This window comes from Accipiter gentilis, chromosome 5 (assembly GCF_929443795.1).
Source record: "Accipiter gentilis chromosome 5, bAccGen1.1, whole genome shotgun sequence".
In the NCBI taxonomy this organism is placed as follows: domain Eukaryota; kingdom Metazoa; phylum Chordata; class Aves; order Accipitriformes; family Accipitridae; genus Astur; species Astur gentilis.
In genome coordinates, this window is record NC_064884.1 from 6,547,562 (window position 1) to 6,565,590 (window position 18,029).

The 18,029-nt window shown below is 40.6% G+C and overlaps 1 protein-coding gene across 1 annotated transcript in view; it reads right to left on the minus strand.

Annotated features, from left to right (window-relative positions):
* Nucleotides 1–10,708: 10,708 nt before the first annotated feature.
* Nucleotides 10,709–18,029, minus strand: part of ZW10 (zw10 kinetochore protein) — a 563,481-nt gene continuing 556,160 nt past the window's right edge. Inside the window, exon 17 of the transcript XR_007505949.1 lies at nt 10,709–10,719. The gene's annotated coding sequence lies outside the window, so the exon portion shown is untranslated. The remainder of the gene's footprint in view (nt 10,720–18,029) is intronic.

Genomic DNA, 18,029 nt, shown 5'->3' on the forward strand with positions numbered 1-18,029 from the left:
GCCATCGAATAATAAAGGCAGATCAGTCCTTGGTGGGGACAGACAATTTGGCAACGTAAGTTTGTTTCACTTTTCAGGGCTGTTTTGGATGTCTGTGTAATTAGGATGAAGTGCTGTAGGTAAATACTGTATCTATGACTTTTATGAGTGACTTGGAGTCTAGAAGACTAGTCCAAATTGTGTCTGGCTTAGTGCACCCTGTGAAATTATGAGCAACAGGATCTGGCAAAACGAAAGGGTCTTCCTTTCTTCCACTGCAGTCACATTTGCAATGGCTAAATCACAGAATAATGGCATTCAGGAATGCTAACAGGACAAATGGGTATTGCTCCAATCTGAATCGCATCAAGTAAATTAATCGGAATCTGAGTGGGGATGTTACGCTGTTGCTGTCTCACCGAGATCTGAACTGCTCACTTTCTGGAGCTCAAATTGTCCAATGCTACAGTTCAATAAAGTATCCAGAAAGAGAGAAAAACCCTTTCATCCTTCAGGTGGGTCTAGCAACGGATTAAACAAGCATGTTTCTGCTCTGATGGTATAGCCCAATAATGCCTTCTTTGCAGAGGACTTGTGGGCTGTGTGAATCACCATCATGTATCCTCAAATTATACTGAATTTCAGAACAAAAGAGGAAACTTGCTGAGGAGAACTGGTAAAAAGGGTACCATCTCTGAAGCTAACCAGGAACTTAAAATTAAGCAGACATTCATATCCTGTTGGTGTACCATGGTATGGCCTGAACTATGACAGTCTGACAGTCTCTAGAAAAAAAAATTATCTTAATTGTCTGAGCTCAAAAAATAAATGGTTTTCTGAGGCTAGAAAGGATAATGCTGTGGCTCTAGTGTGACTCTAGCAGGAGAGGTCTGAATGAGATTTGACCAAAGAAAGGGGAAATCTAGTCTGTGTTAGATATGCAGTCATTGGAATGATTGGCAGATTCTCCCCACCAATGCGGTATTTTTTTTTTTCCCTTTTCTGTATTTAGGTGAAAATGAGAATGCAAAGTAAGGGATAATTTCAGGGTATGCGGAATTTTGTTTCATTTCTAGCACATAGCCTGTGTCTCTTAGAAGATCTGAATAATCTGTTTTCAACTGTCCAGAGGGGTTATTAAAACTTCCTGTCTCTCACCTTGTTTTGAGGGGAAATATGGGAAAACAGCTAACCCTATAAACTCAGTTCATTCTTATGGAGATACTGGATGAAATGTCTAAGTATTGTAAATTAATAAAGTACTATGGCCTTTAGCAGATCTGGGTCACTGTATACCTCTTCAGGATCTGGACCATGAAATTCTGTTATATGACACTTTTTAGTCTCCCCTAAATGTGCTGAAAAAGTAAACATCTGTATAGAGCTAATCTGTTAAATGAGGCTCCATAACCTCTAACTTCATAGTCCTGGAGACCAACTGGATTTTATCTCCTGTTATATTAAATCATTTTTAAAGCATTAATACCTTGGGTATTTAACTGGTTATGATTCCTCTAAAAAGTATTTAAAAACCCCCAATTGTGTAAATGTGCTTAGCTCCCTCGTTGTCCTGGGAAAATGTGTTTGAGCTGCAGCATAAATTCAGAGGCTTTCCTGGGCTGTTTAACTCCTTAACTCCTGATCAACATCCTCCACAGTTGGGTAACATTCTGCTGTTGCCAGGAAAGGAAAGATAAAAGCAGAAAGATCCAGCAGTCAAAAGATCCCTAAGGGAAGTCTGCTGACTCCTAGTTAATGGTATTAGAGCATCGTTCTGAGCCCTTACCCCAGCTCCTTCTGTGCCAAGAATACTTGTGTTATTTTGGAAATCAGACATAATTCATGCAGCTCAGTCTGTAATTCCTAGAGTGCTTTTCTCTGATGCAATTGTGAGTGAGTCTGCAGAGAACTCTTTCTCTTTGCATTAACTCACTGATTGCTGGCACTTGATATGGAACACATGGCTTTGAAACTCCAGTGCTAAACACAAGGGTAGCTCTAGATAATGCTTTCTTTTGTAGTATATTTACCAGACAAGACACTGTCATGGTTTAACCCCAGCCAGCAAATAAGCACCACACAGCTGCTCACTTCCCCCCTTGCAGTGGGATGGGGGAGAGAATTGGGGTGGGTGGGAAGTAAAACTTAAGGGTTGACATAAAGACAGTTTAAGAGAACAGAAAAGGAAGGGAAAATAATAATAGAATGTACAAAACAAATGTAGCACAATGCAGTTGCTCACCACCCACTGACCGATGTACTCCCTGAGCTGCAGTGTCCCTGGCCAACTTCCCCGGTTTATATGCTGGGCGTGATGTAATATGGTATGGAATACCCCTTTGGCTTGTTTGGGTCAGCTGTCCTTGCTGTGTCCCCTCTGAGCTTCCTGTAATCCCAGACTCTGCTGGCAGGGCAGCAAGAGAAGCCAAGTCCTTGACTTAGTACAAACACTGCTTAGCAACAACTAAACCATTGGTGTGTTATCAACATTATTCTCATCCTAAATCCAAAACACAGCACTATACCAGATACTAGGAAGAAAATTATTCCAGCTGAAACCAGGACAGATGCCAATCAAAGATTTGGCGTAGCTGTCAGCAGGTTTTTTCAGCAGTTTCAGTCATTTCATATGAAAAGTTCCAATTTTGAGGGAAAAAGTGATGAGTTGGAAGAAATAGGGGAGACCCTGGGACATATCCAATGGTGTGTAGGTAGGGGACTCATTGGCTATGATATTCTGGCTGACATAAATGTTATGCCTAATTGTATAATCGCATAGTGTGGAAAAAATGACCAAAGCTGATGTTTTTCCACATATTAGTTACTGTCACAATAAATAGGTGACCAAGTCAAAATCTGGTAGTAGAAGTACGTAAGAAGGATAAAAGTTGCAAGAAAGGAAGGAGTCTATATCTCACCATTATATACAGCAGCCTATTTTTCTATGTTCACGTCTGAATTATTGTCATGGTTTAACCCCGATAGGGAGCTAAACCCCACACAACCCCTTGCTCACTTTCTCCCTCCAGTGGGATGGAGGAGACAATTGAAAGGGTAAAAGTGTGAAAACTCATGGTCGTGCTCACATCTAAGTGCTAGATGAGGCATCTAGCTCTCTGATGGTGGAAGGGACAGGACACAAAGATGGTCTGGATGCCATTGCAGAGAGAGGTTGGGTTTTTTTGCAGTTATTGTTCTTGCCCTTCAAATGAACATGGTGGATTGAACAACCAGAAGGCCTAGGTAGTTCAAAAAATATAAAAGATTGTTATTTCCTTGGCTTTGTGAGCCTTATCTGCCCACACTCTGTAGTTCTTACAGGCCTACATCTGTCATGTCATTCCTCTTTCCATCTTTGGCACTGACCTTGTTACCAGGCATCTGTTCAATCTCTGGTATATGAAACACATTTGTGTGGCTTTTACCAAGTTAGAGTTTGAGCTGGATCTCCAAAGTCATCAGTATACCTGCACTGTTTCAGGCTTCTGCTATTTTTCTGTCATTTGGTCTCCTTGCCCATGTGATGTTCTGAACTGCATGTACTGCAGCATTCAATGTATTAGTACTAGTCCTGTATTAGTAATTGATTTTCTGTTTTGTGTTGCACCTGCCTCTCCTTTAAGAGATTATTTCTGAAGCAGATCTCCTAAAGGACAAATTCTTTATAGCCCAGCTGCACAGCTGGCCAGGCCCCAACACACTGTGATGCAGTGGCTGAAGGTCAGCCTATTTTGGGGAGTGACTGGAATAGGAAGAAGTGTTCTGTAAGCATGCATGGAAGGAGATTTCTGATAGTCGAGGGGTCTACTATGTTCACAAAGGAAAAAGTGGCGTGAAGAGGCTGTAACATAAGCTGCGCAAACTGCAAACTCATCCTGTATGAGGATGATTTTCAGTTATGTGAAATCATTACATGGAAACCTAGTGCCTGAAAAATGTGTTTTCCTTCCATCAGGAATTATGCCATTGATGCTGGAATTGCAGGATGGATTTAAGCAGCCTGAATTATGCAGCAGATCAGAGGAAGTGGTCAGAATGATCTTTTCTGGCCTTAAAAATCTATGAATTTATAGCCGCACAGAAAAAATGGAGCCTTTCAGGCTCTTTACTCATTTTTCAGGAAGGCTTTTTTGTCCTGGCCATTTTTTTCCCCAATGCCATTTTCTGCTTTGCTCCATCTACTCACCTGACTTTCCCTTTTGGAATTACATAAGGAATAGCAGTGTTTTTTGGCATTGTTCAAAGCCAAGGCTTGTTCATTCCTTCCCAGGAGTTTCCATGACGTTATCTTTACAGTGTCAGGGAGATGTTTTTACAATAGCTGCACACTCTTCTCTCCCAACCAGTTGATCTAATCTACCAGTTTTTAAAAATCTTTTGTTGGAAAAAAATTAGTAATTTTCTCTGCATTTTCTGCCTTCTTTAAAGACAGGGAATAGACTACTGTCACAGAATTGTAATAACTAATCTCTTCTTGTTCCCTTTGTTAGGTATTATTATTAATACTTACCAGTCTATTGCACCTAGGAAATTAAAAGACCTGAAGTAGCCTGATGGGACTGAATGTTTTATGTATGTTAGAAACTCAGCTTAGGGAAATTTGTATCTTGGTCACAAGCATAAGAAACTGGAAGTGATTATGCATAAGTTTGAGAACTATACTTCTCACTGATTTCTTTTCTTGGAAATAAGCGCTACAGAGATTAAAAAAAAAAAAAGAAATGCAACCCTCTCTTCTTCCACAGAAAGGGTAGGAAGCCTCAGGAGAACTGTACCCTAAGCAGTGATCATTTGTGTGCATGCCATAAGATAATTTCCTATGTAGGGAAAGAAGCTATGGACTCAAGATTAATTTCAGCACATACCTCCATGGGTAACTGAGGGACTCTGCTGAGCTTTCCAAAAGGGAGTAATGCATATGTTTGTGCAATATTGAGCCCATTCTGCTTTAGTCAGAAGCATTCACCACTTTTACCAAGATGAGTTCTCTAAAAGTTTCTGTCTCATTAAAAGTTCTGACTTTTTTTCCTTTGCTCTCCCCACCTTTCCTGTAGGCTCCCTTTAAATACTGGAAGGCCACTATAAGGTCTCCCCAGAGAGATAGGGTAATTCAATACAGAAGATGTTAAATGTGTATTTAACTGGAGATCCTCTGTACAGAAAGAAATTATCTGAAGTTACTCTGATTACATGTTGTATTTCAGTCTTCATCAACAACTACTTTTCCTTCACAGAAAATACCCAGAGCAAATGTTACTCTAGAATCATTTAATTACTATTTCTCGCACTGAGTTATTTGTTATGAACTTTCTCTCTTTCTGCAACTTCTTCTGTTAAATTAATTTTCCCACTCAAATGGTGTAGTGTGAATGGAATCAGCACTTTCTGTATTTAGAACAAATCCATTTTTTTCACATTATTAAAGTGTGATAAAATAGGAAAAATGTTTCTCGGGAATCCTGGAGCATGTTTGACTTTTCTGTTTCTTGTTTACAAAGGCCATAAATGCTTCTCGATTTAGACCTATGCAAACACAATGAGTAGGGTACATTTATTCTCCAATTGCAAAAAGAAAAGGAATCTTGCTTCAGTACCATGTCTAAGTAGGCCCTTCATAAACTTGTCCAACTGGCCCAAGGCCACAGCTACTCATAATATGAAGTACATTCAGTCAGCAATATTCTAGGCTTTGACCTAAAAGGTTAATATTAACAAAACTGACTAATTACCTTTAGGTGGAATCTATTGGCACACCAATAGAAATCAACATGCAATATTCATTACTATTTTTGTGGGTGTATAAATATAAATTAGTAGAAATAAGAGAAAGAAGTAACAAGTCTGGAGCTATGTCCAAAGCTACGCCCAGAGTTAATTCTTTGGCGTTTGGGTTTCAATAGCTTGCAGGATTTTGATATGTCTTTGGTGGCTGAATTCCCTTTCTGTAGTTCTTAAACTTATTCTGAGTAGATTTTTTTCAAGGGAGCTGGGCGGATCTGATTCGTGGACTGGGGAAGCTATGGTTTACTTTTAAAAGTGAGTCTGGTTTCTACCCCTTTCTATCTTGCAAGTTGAGAGTCAGAGATGCTTGTTGTAAGCCTAGCCTGTATTTCATACTTGTAATGAGACTTTTGGGCTATGAGAAGAGAAATCCTATTTCCAAAAGACTAAGTTTAAAGATGGGAAAGATGGTTAAATAGTAAGCCTCTTATGATGATGACTCAGTTCTCACTCCTGATGCTGTCAAACTCACTGGATTATTCTGGGAAGGTCATTTAATCTCTGAACAAGCCTACTCTCTTAGTTAGGACTTTTGGCTATTACTTGTATATTAACAGCCATTTGGAAAACTAGTGGTGTAAAAAAAGAAAGACACCCCCCCCATCCCCCAAAACAAAAACCAAAAACTAGTAGTGTAAAAAAAGAAAGAACCCCCCCAAAAAACAAAAACCAAAATAACAGATCCCAAAACCTTCTTCCACAAGAATGAGTTAAAAGCTCTTTTTTTACCATGAGGAAAGATAGCTTTTAGCTGTCCCGAGCTAAGCCAATGGCTTGCAGGTATGGCCTCATTCCAGATACCAAACAGAAGTGGAAAATTTCTAAGAGCCAAGTCAGTATAGATCTTAGCAGTTTGACGCAAAGCTGGGACAGGATCTATTAACTTATATCTGCTAAAAATCTTGTCTCTTAGTTTCTTTCTGTTTCTTTCTACAGAAACCTAGGACTGCAGCTTTTGGTGCTTAGCGAAAGGACCTTAGCTGAAAGGGGGTTATTTTTTCAGTGGTGAAACAAGCTGTCTCCCAGACGTGCTGTCTGACATTGATTAGACAATAGTTGTGCTGAAGCCAGTACATTCTATCAAAGGTTTTGTGCCTTCCAGTAGAGCAGGAAATGTAAAGCACTTTATGTGTAAAAAGAAATATTAATATTTAAGCTAAAAGTCACAGGAAAAAAATAATCTGATAACCAGAAACAGCTTTAGGTGCATATTCTTTTTTCCTGAACTTGCAAAAAGTTTAGAGGCTCTCTGTGTATCTTGCAGTTATTAAAAGAAAAACACTTAAAGCTTTCTAATGTAGCACAGGCTCTGTTGTGTTTGGAAACAAGAAATGTTTGATCGCTGCTGTGGGAAAGTCTTTGTCTTGGCTGCCTTGTGCCAGTCTGGTATCAAAGCTGGACTTGATTGCTTTGCTTGTACGCAGTGCTTGGGAGCCTGTTAGCAAAACAGTAAGACATTCACTGAACAGCTTTTCTTTGTAAGAGATTCACTGAACAGCTACATTTTATGGCCAACCTTTTTCAGTGTTAGATGCTTTATGCAGCAGGTTAATGATTCAGCCAGCTACATCTTGACTTTGGTGGGATATCAATGGGATTTCTTTCTGGATGATTCAAATGTTTGAAAACCCCCGATCTGCCACAATAACAACAGTGTTCATCTCTGGTGTCTTCATCTTGAAAGCATCTCAAAGACCCCAGCAAAATTTCAGAATGCATCTGGGAATGAGAAAATGTTCTTGGATCTGCTTCTTGTATAATCATCAAAGGCTGAGTCTTGATCCTGTCTATGCGACCACCTCTGGGCAAGAACTCCAGATTTGTGTCAGTGTGAATTGGGCTCCTGATCCTACCGTGTTCTCTATTGGAGGTTAAAAACCAGCCTTGAGATGTTTCTTGCTATTCCAAATGATTCTGAATTTCCAAAAAGTATTTGCACACATGCACACACACACAAACTATTGTGCTTTTTTTTCAGCCCTTATTGCTGTCAAGACGCTTAGCAGAGAGAAGACATCTATGTAAATTTGTGTTTTAAAAACATGGTGAGACTTCTTGATTTGCATTTTGCTTTACAGTAGGATAGCAAGGGACCCTTAGTGGGGCTTGAATTGTAAAATCAGCACAAGTTTCCTATTGACCTTATTGATTTTCCAGTGAAACTAGCAGAATAGAGTGATGAAAAATTCATTTTCCTAAAGGTAGTTGCTACTGTTCTGAGCAATTTGCAAGGATAAGTGGTTAGATAGCATCCCTCAAATTTGATCACTGCATCAGGAGAACCAGACAGGGCTTGGGTATTTTATATTCTTCCTCATTTTCTAAGTGCCTTCCCGAGGAGATAGAAATTCCCTTGTCAAGAATAGAGGTGTGGGCTGTAGCCAGAAAAAAACCCTTCAATTACAGAGCAAAGGACTTCAAAAAATATCTTGCTGATTTCTACACCAGTCTCTGGAGGTCTGTTGTTACTGCCATTGTGCTGTACTGTTAAATTATAGCTGCAATACAAACCAGTCATGGGTCCACAAGGAGTCCGCTACAAAGCAGAAATCAAGATGTGGCCATCAAATCATAGAGAGACCATGAAAAAGAGACAGAGATTTAGCTGAGAAAGTAGAGCTAAACTGACATCTAACTTTAAGAAGAGACTCAGAGACATTGAAGAGAGGGGAGACAAATGCAGAGGAAGTCTAAAGCATAGCAGAAAAAAATGTATCTGAATAAGATCAGTTTGAGCCAGCTGCTTAAAATTAACTGTATTTTGCAAGAAGGCATATGACTAAGCATGGGAGGGTACCTTTGTGACTAATATTATTTAGATGCACTTGTTTTACCATGGCCACATTTGTACCTTCAGGAGTTATAGAAAAGGGCCTGTATTCCAGCAGAAAAGGCTATTTCAACGTAGCTATTTATGCCCCTGTTTTGTACCTTTTGCAACTATTTGGTAGTTTTCCCCAGGGAGTTCCTTGGTGCTCACCATCATGTTGTGCATGCACCCACCACAAAGAGACACATCCCATCTGCAGATGAACTTTGCAGGACTGCAGGAGCTTTATCCTGCTGGACTTTTATCTTCTGTCCCTCCAGAGCAGCCAATGGTCCTTCTTTCTTCTCTGCAACTTGCAGCTGTGCACATAGTCTTTATGACTGACAGGTCCTTTACCGATGTGGACGCTCATTAATGAAGGAAACAGAATATCACCTCCCTATTCTTCAAAATTAGCCCAGCATTGGACAAACATTTTGTTTTCAGCTTTCACCAACCTTCTCAAGGGAGCCTGTAATAATTAACCTGATTGCAAATGCATTTATTAGAATTAAGAAGTGTTTCTCATTCACTCATACAGCACAGGATTTGCGTAAAACTTGCCTCAGAATCTGTAAGAGAAGACACTGATTGTGTTATAAAGCCTTCTTGGGGCGTCTTCATTAGGCAAATGCGATCCATCAGAATTGCTTGGCTTTGTTAAATGGAGGTCTGAAAAACCTAGTTATGAATGACATACCTCAGGAAGTGCACAGCTGATGTTCTCTTTACCTAGAAACTGCTGTACTATATACATTGCGGTGTAACGTCAGGAAGATGGCAGGTGGGTGAGGGGACCCTAGGGGGTCATCTGCCATTACAGTACAGTGTTCAATTAAGGCAGCTATACCTATCTTTCCAGGCCTGCAAGGAGTCCTCTGAGAAAGTGAAAACAGGACAGGAGAAGCAGCAAAGCAGGTCTAAGCAAAGGGTAAGTTTAAGAGATATCTTAAAAGATTGCCAGAGGGAGCTGTTTCTAAGTGGCTTCTGCTGGAAGCAGAGGGAGCTGCAGGGGGAGGAAGCAGATTTCCAGCTCCTGAATCTGTGCAAGACTCCAGCATGTGGGAAGGATGGGCATCCAGCATTTTGATCTGGAGATAGTTCAAGTCTATAGTGGCCTTGTGGATTGCCAGACAGCCCTTCTGGTAGACCATGGGAAGAAGACTTGCATGCCAGCTTGCAGGCTCATTTTTGCATTCTGTGAAACACAGAAAGAACAACGCAAGGAAAATGCTACTATTTCACCTGCTGAAAATATGTATTTTTTCCTCTGAATTTGTTATCCTATCTCCTCCCCTCTCTCTGTCGCTACTGTCATTCTTCACACACTGCATTTGCAATGCTAGATACTGAATTACCTGGTAGCAAATCTTCTTTAACCCTGCTGTTAAACATTTCTCTGTTAACATAAATTCAACCTGATAAACAGATTAAAGTACTGTAAAAAAGCCATATCTAGTAGACAGCAAAAAGGGAAGATAAGGTGATGAATAAGCTAGTCCCTGAAACAGGTGTTTGATCATTGCTTATGTGTTGTCAGAGCAAACAAACCTTTAAAAATAAGTAAATGGACAATCTGTCCCCTTTCATCGGCTTTATCTTGCAGAGCTGTGTCTGCTCTATGCTGTCAGATCCATAACTCACTATCATTTTGTCTTGCAAATTGTTCCTATTATTCATGATTAAGGTCCAGAGCAGAAGGTTCTTGCATATATAAGGAGACAATTGTTAAGAGACATACCGATGTTACTAAGACAGATTCAGTCAAAGGTCATTATGATAGCATCCAAATGTAAAGATCATGTGGGAGATAAAGGAGCAAATTAGGGCTGAATAGAGAAGTATGAGTGTGGAAGTGCAACTGGAAAGCACAGCAAGGGCAAAGAGGGGGCATGAGCCAGGAGTGCTGGGAGGCACCGTGCTCTCATTAGAGGTGCAGTGCTCGCTGGTATCTCAGTGGCCTGGCTCTTTGGTGGGTGCCGCAGAGCTGGCTGGGGCAGGAGAAAGAAGGGTCAAGAGGTATAGCATACTGCTATCCTCTCCTGGGTGGAGTTTGAGAACCTATAATACCCTGTGCAATTTGTTTCAAGCATCTTTAAGATGGGCTCTATCTGGGCAAATCTTAAGTGCAACGCAAAGCTAGAGCTTATCTATGACACTTAATATAAACCCTTCCATGCCTAATAGGTATATACAGACATTCTAAAGCTTCATAGAGGCTGTCTGTAATGCCAAACCTCAGAATCGAGCTGGGGACTTTGACAATGTGGGAACATGCTGCTGATGGCCCAAATGAGCCCTCCAAGCATGTTATGCAGAGATAAAATCTAATCCCTCTGAAAGGAAATCCTTTTGCAAATGATTACACCCAGGCAGTGAGGTGGGGAAAAGGCAGAGGAAAGGCTGCTGCTGCTGAGGAAGGTTTAATATTTTTCATTTTTAATATACCTATTTAATGTACTGTTCTTTTAGCAATTAAGCTGTTACGGCACATATTCTTCTATTACCAAGTGTTTTATTCTCAGCTGCACTTCAATCTGCAGAGCTCAGAGCACTTTGTGTTACTCGTTGGCCTGCACTGTGTAGCCAGTCAGGGCACCTGAAGCACAGAGGGAGCAAGTGCCTTCACCTGTTCACACAAGTGAGCCAGCATCAGGTGTGACTTGGAACTCTTGCCTTGCAGTGCTGTGCTCTACCCACAGCATCCCTGGATAGAGCATAACTGACCTATACGTCAGGTGATTTTTCTGAAGTGATGGAGATGAATGCAAGATAGGATTACATTCCTAACCACTTTTAAGGATGCAGAGGTTTTATTCTGGTTGATCCTACCTGCTGTAAAACCCTAGGATATTTCCAGTGCACACAGCATCAGTCTTTTCTATTTCAAGAGACCTTTTTTCCCCTTCCTTTTCACTTGAGATGATCATCTTTCTTAGCCCTGTCTGGAAAAACAATTTGTCCTCTAATACTTTTCCTTGATTTCTCCAGCTATGGATGTTAACAGGGCAGGGCTGTTGGAGCCACTGTGCAATGACAAAGCAAAGCCACCAAAATACCACACACCAGAGAATAAAGTCCCCTTAGTCCTGCAGGTGGAGATGAGAAGTTTATGAGATATTCTTAATGCATGAGAGAGATTCTATAGGACAAACTGTATCACAATGTGTGAATCTCCCAACCTCTTTCTGCTAAAAGCAGCATCCTGTCCCTCCCCTACTTGGCTCCATGCACTAATCACACCCAGAAGACTACTTCCTAGCCAAGCTTGAGGAGTTGAGAAACAAAGTTATTGATTCATTGATGCTTGTTTAGTTGGAGCATATCCATGGAACAAGAATAACTGCAGGTAATGGAAGTCCCAGCAAATAGCTAGGCAGATGCATTTGTCATGGTGAGGAACATGCTTAGTTAATACGGAGATCTATAGGAGAAATCAAGGTTATTTAGAGACAAGCAATAGATGCACACACACATGCAAGTAGATTTCCTCTCTGATAAGCACCTCCTTCTGTGTCTGTTTTGTGACAGGTTTCTGTTACTCAGGCTCTGAAAACCATTGTCCATCAAGTATTGCATCTAAACATGCAGTGGCATAAAATGGGTGATTGGCAAAGGATGGTTTATGTTTCAAGAATGGCAACATACTCCATGTGCCATGGCTTAAGGATTTCCCAGCATCTGGAGTCAAAATAGGTTCCATAAAAATATGAAAAATAATTACTTAATGGTAGAGGCAGTACCTCTGTGTACCATGTGGTGTGGTCCTGTGCCAGCCCCCTGCTAAGCTGTGGGAACAGTCCATTTCTTGTTCCAGTTTTCTGTAGATAACTTACCAGACCCCAGAAATGTCCCTCCCCAACCCCCCCTTCACTTTTGTTTCTGGATAATGATATCTGACAGCAAATGAAAACAAATTGCACATGGTGAACCGCTGCTTTTACAAAGGTTAAGCAGGCATTTTTCCCACCTCTCTTGTGTAATGTAACAGGGAGAGTTCACACACAGAAAGTTCAGCTTATTTTACCATGTGTTAGAGCAGCGTCAGGTTGAAGAAATGTGCTTTTCAATGCCGGTCATGTCATTCAAGTGACCACTCTGATGTTACTTCTGTTTTAAACATATGTTAATGAGAGGTCAAGTTTTTTAGCAAAACTATTTACTTTGCCTAGAAGCCTAGGAAGCCAAAAGTAGATTAGTTAGGCTTTGAAAAAAATAACGGCGGGAAAATGCAGGAATGGTTGTCTTTTGCCCAGTGCTTTCCAACAGCAACCACTGAATCTGTCCAGCTGTAAGTGTAGGAGTATTTCTTGTTCATCCACTAGTATAAACTAAATCATATTTTCAGTGAGTAAATTTGATTATTTTTTTTCCATGTAGCATTACCTCTTCTTAGTTCCCATTCACTGAATGGATTAGACTTCAGCATTCACTAATGTAAGTTGCCAAAACTTCAAAGCACAAGAAGGAGCTAATCAACATGTCAGAATTAAAATCACATGCCTTGGTCAGAGGCAGCATATCCTGTCCCCTGTTGCAGCATGCTTATAGCAGAGAAGGTGGCTGTGCTGATTTGTCAGGACTTCCTGTTTGATTCAAGAACGTGTTTCAGAGTAAGAACATAGTCATAGCGTGTGCATGTAATTCCTTTTAGGTGACAGTCCAGGCTGTTTAAACCACTATTCCAGAGTAGTAAAGAGCACCTCAAAATTACATCTTATTAATTTTTCTGAGGCTTTGGGAATTCTGGAGCATCTGGTATCTCAAGTTTATTGGCACTAGATCTGTCTAGACCAAATATATCGGCTGTTCAGAAAATGAGATTAAAACAAAATGAAATACTATCTGGGGAGAATCCTGTGGGATTTCCCCTAACTTGCATTCTACTTTTTCTCTGGCATTGATACCTTCACAACCCAGACTGGACAGACTAGAGAGTCGTGTTTAATTCGAAATTCTCTCGGGCTAAATTAAGGTGAAATTACACCAAACGATCAGTTAAAGTTTATTCATGACTGAAGCAAACTGAACTGGGGAGGTGTGGTAGTAGGTGGCAGGGTTTCTCACAACAGGAGTTGGCATAAGATTACTTCTGTAAACCGTGTAGCCCATGGTAACCATATGCATCAATTCAGGGAGTAAGGAGATCCCTCCTGTTGAGTCACAAAGTTCAGAGCAGACCCCCTTGCTTTCCAGACTCCTCCTCAGAGAAGGGCCCAGGGGTGGTTGGATCTACTCTTCGTCTCAGACTTGGTCAACGGTTAATGTCTTGAAACGGATGAGGTGTAGGGATTGTGGAAAATGAAAAGGAAAGAGAGAAGACAGAGAGAAAAAGGGAGAGAGAAAGATTTCACTAGTCTTGGATCCAGCATTGGTCCAGTCAGCCGAGGTGTCCAGCCCCGGTGGCCTTGCGCATCTAGGACTTCAGTTTGTGTCCTTTTATCATCCTTGCCCCTCCTTCAGGTGGGCACCTGAACTCATCAGGCTAATGAGCAGTTTGTGAGCCTTTGGGCTTGGGGCTCGTTTGTGGAGTAACTTCTCCTTCCCTGCAGACATGGCCATTGTTTGATCTTTGTATCAGAACAGGGAGCTGCGCACCCTCCAGCACGCCTTCCCCCTCCTGTTGCTGATGTCTGAGCTGATGGTCTTTTCACCTTGGTTCCTTGCTGTGCAGGGTTTGTCTTTAAGCAGAACTTGCCCCACCACAATGTTTCAGACATTAACTCTTTCAGTCTCTCATATATACCCATGTATTTTAGGGTGGTAAAGGTGGCTGATTGGCATGCTGCTGAAGAGCAACCCTCTCCTGCCTGCACAACACAGTAGGTGATGGCCCACCTCAGTCTGGGAAGGGGCTGAGATGACTCTGAGCAGAGAGACCCAGCCCACATTTGCCTTCAGTCAGGAGGAGGGTCCTGGTTCTTCCAATGTTTTGTTGTCAGTCAAGTGCCGAGGGGCTGACATGGCTAATGAGTTGGGATCTTGAACAGCATTTTATAATTCAAAAAAAAGGAAAGGAAAGCATTCCCATTCCCTATTAAAAAGGCAACACCAGTCTTTTTGATGAACTTTATCTCACCACACTAAAGGCTGCTTTTAAATTGCTAGTGTTGTTGGCATAGGCATTGTGGTGAGAATTAAAAAACGTCCCCACTGACATCAAGCCATTGTCTACGGCATCTTTATAATGAGATTTAATGAAACTGCCAGCAAGTTAAAATTAATGCAAATGAGTGCAAATTCACATATTCCAAAAGGATTAGAATATCATTAATGTTTGCATTAAATATTTAAACAATATCTCTATGAAAGAATTATGAGCCTTCAAAGCTTGTCTGTGTTTTATGGCCACATTAAAGCAGTTGTAATGACATCTGCTATGCTGAGACTAGGAATTATCTTTTTTTAAATATCAGATGATGATTATGCCCAAAGCCACCATTCTACCCACAGGTTACGGTCTCCCTGTCTGTTGTTAGCCAGATTTCAACTCAAGTGGATGTGTCAGGTTAGATGAGGCAAGGGTGAAAAATGCATCATGGTGAACATGCCCACACCTATTGAAAAGCCAACCAGAATAACTAGCACGAGATGTCGAGAGTCAATCCGCCACTGGCTTCTAGAGTGAGAGATGATCCATGCATGTGCTTTATGCATATTGTAGGATTCAACCTGCTGAAGAGCAGGTAACGTTTTCCTGGCTATAGTAAACCCTGTCCCTACAAACAGTTTGAAGACTTATCATGCCCAGTGCAAGCCTCCTCAAACCTTGGTTTTATGTCTTTCTCTGCTTTGTAAACAACTGCTCATCTTGTGCTTGATCTCCAAAGGATATCTTCAGCCAGAGCTTTGTACAGGCAGAGTTTAATTTAGTCCCAGATGCTGGTGCAGCCAGTCAGTGAGAATGCTTGTTCAGTCAGGGATTTCCTTACTTATATAATTAGTCTCATCCATGCTTTATTTACATATCCAATACTTTGAATTGTGTCTGATACTGTGCCTTCCTATCCACCTATCCAAATTTAAGCTAAGCAGTCCAGATAGTGATAAAATATGGTCACATTCTATAAGCAGTTAAAGTTATGTGAAAAGTTCTGATATTTTAAATGCATCAGAACAATTTGATGGAAACAATGCCTTCCCCCTCTTAGCCCCTGTGAATGTCTTCCTGTATTTAGTTACAACTGCTAGGATTGTGAACACGAACAGAAGGATTTTGAGAATGTCTCAGCATAGAATGGTTTGCAGAGAAAAAGGTGACCATGATAAGTCCCCAAGACAGATGGAGATCAAGCCAGTTATTTGAATGGTATATGTAAAATTAGCATGAACTTTGAAGGTAAAAATACATTGAGAAGTTAATTTTTAAAACTTTCCTTGCTTTGTATAAGCACCATAGTTCAGGAAAACATATCTCCTGGTTATATATATTTGACTTTATTAAGTCTCAGTTATTTTGTTTGGTTAGAATATTTTTATTCTAAATCCTTAAGGCAAAACCTTTTTGATTGGTTTAAATCACTCCTGAGAATTCTGACAGCACAAGAAAGGACTGAGCCACACCAGGGACTGTTCGTGTAAAACATCTTTGTTGCAATGACTGGTGAAGTCACAAAATGGATTTGAGTCTTGCTGAAGACTCAGCCTATCATGAGCATGTCAGACCTTCTCTCTCTCTCCACTAGAACGCATAAGAGCTCATCACGATCTCAATTCTTATTCTCTAGGCATTTTGTGCTCTGAAAGGATAGCTAACAGATAATTTTAAATATCTGGGATTGTCCCATCACCTACTATGGCATTTCTAAACCTAAAAGGGCCATGACATGGAAGTCTACAATGGCATCTTATCACAGCTTTCCACTCCTAGTGCAAAGCACGCTTCTTGACAATAATGCAGTTTTTTCAAGCAGAGTGCCATGTGTGTCTAACAAAGAAAAAAAAAATCAAAGTGAATCAAGACAGCAGTGAAAATAATCAACTGCATTATTTCTCTCAGGAAAAGAACAGAGAAGTGAAGAACCCACTTGTGCAGCTTAATGTATTTTTTAAAGAGTTCTGATACTACAGTGGGGAGGATTGTATGGGAGAAAGTCACTAGAAGACACAGATCCAAAGCTTGTTAAAGTCGGTGGTAAGATCTTTATTGATGTGAGTGAATTGTTACGGAGGCCCTTAAATCTTTGCTGGCAAGCCACTTAACTCTGCAAAATGCCGAGAGTTCTGCAGTGGGAAGTACAGAAAAAACATGGTGGGCTGAGATAATTTCAAAAACAACCAAGTACATTGTGCCTTCTGTGTTTCAAACCTTTGCTGCTTCTGACAACTTGTTTTAAGTGTTTAAAATAAACTGGTCCTGTAGCTTTGGTTTCATTAAGTCAATTGCCACTGAAAAAAATGCAGGTGAGTAGGTAGTTTGAGCTGCCTTGAGATCTGCTCAGCCTTGCTTTACAGGGAGCTAATGCAAGGAAGGTAAGTGAGGGTTTAGCAGGTGTTGTATTAGCCCATGACTGATGCTTTTCAAGAAGGGTGCCTTACTACGCTCAGCAGCTGCAGATGACAGGAAGTATTGTGACTGCAAAGCACTGATTTTAACACCAACTTCATATCATGTGAGTCATCGGTGTTACTTTAGTGTTATTTTACTTGGGGCTAGTAGCTTTTGCTGTTTTCTCTTGAGGTCTTGGCAGTCCACCATGTCACAATATGTCTGTAACATAGTAGGGGGAATTGGCTGTGGAAGGGAAGAGTAGGGAGAGAGCAGTAGGAATTTGGTCTGAACGCACGGGGCTGGCTTGTTAGAATCATTGCAATGTCTTTGTAAACCATCCTCTTAAGAAGACAATTTCATTGTGTTATTTTAAAAGCCAGTATGTGATGCATGAAATGCCACACCTGAAAACAAGGATGGTCTGGACTGCTCAACCCTATGACTATCCAAAAGACATGAGCTGCAAGCTTGTGTTTCATGGGCCCTAAACAGTTTCCTTAGGGTAGACAGGGATTCAAACATTGCAGCATTGCTTATTTTCATTTTTGACACTAGTACAAAACAGTGCAAGATGTAGAACAATACAACCTGCCCAAGCACTTCAGCTGCTGACTGTTATTACTTGTTTAAAGATGGTCAGATGCTATGAAAATCAATTATATGACTAATCTCATAAATTTATAAATTTATTCCTTTTAATCAGCAATCTGTTTTTTGTAACTACAGGAGCCACTAAGTGACCAGCACATGGTATAACTAAATACAATGTATTAATGATCCTCTACATCAATTTGTGATCCTTTAATGAATGACGGAACTGCACCACAACTCTGCTTGATTTGGTTGTGTTTGGGATTTAAAAATTGTTTTCTCTGTTTAATGGCCAGATAATTAATGATGAATCAGTGCATGACACTCCTGTTAATTCCTTGATAAAAACTGCTATAATGCTGAAGAAGGACATCAGCC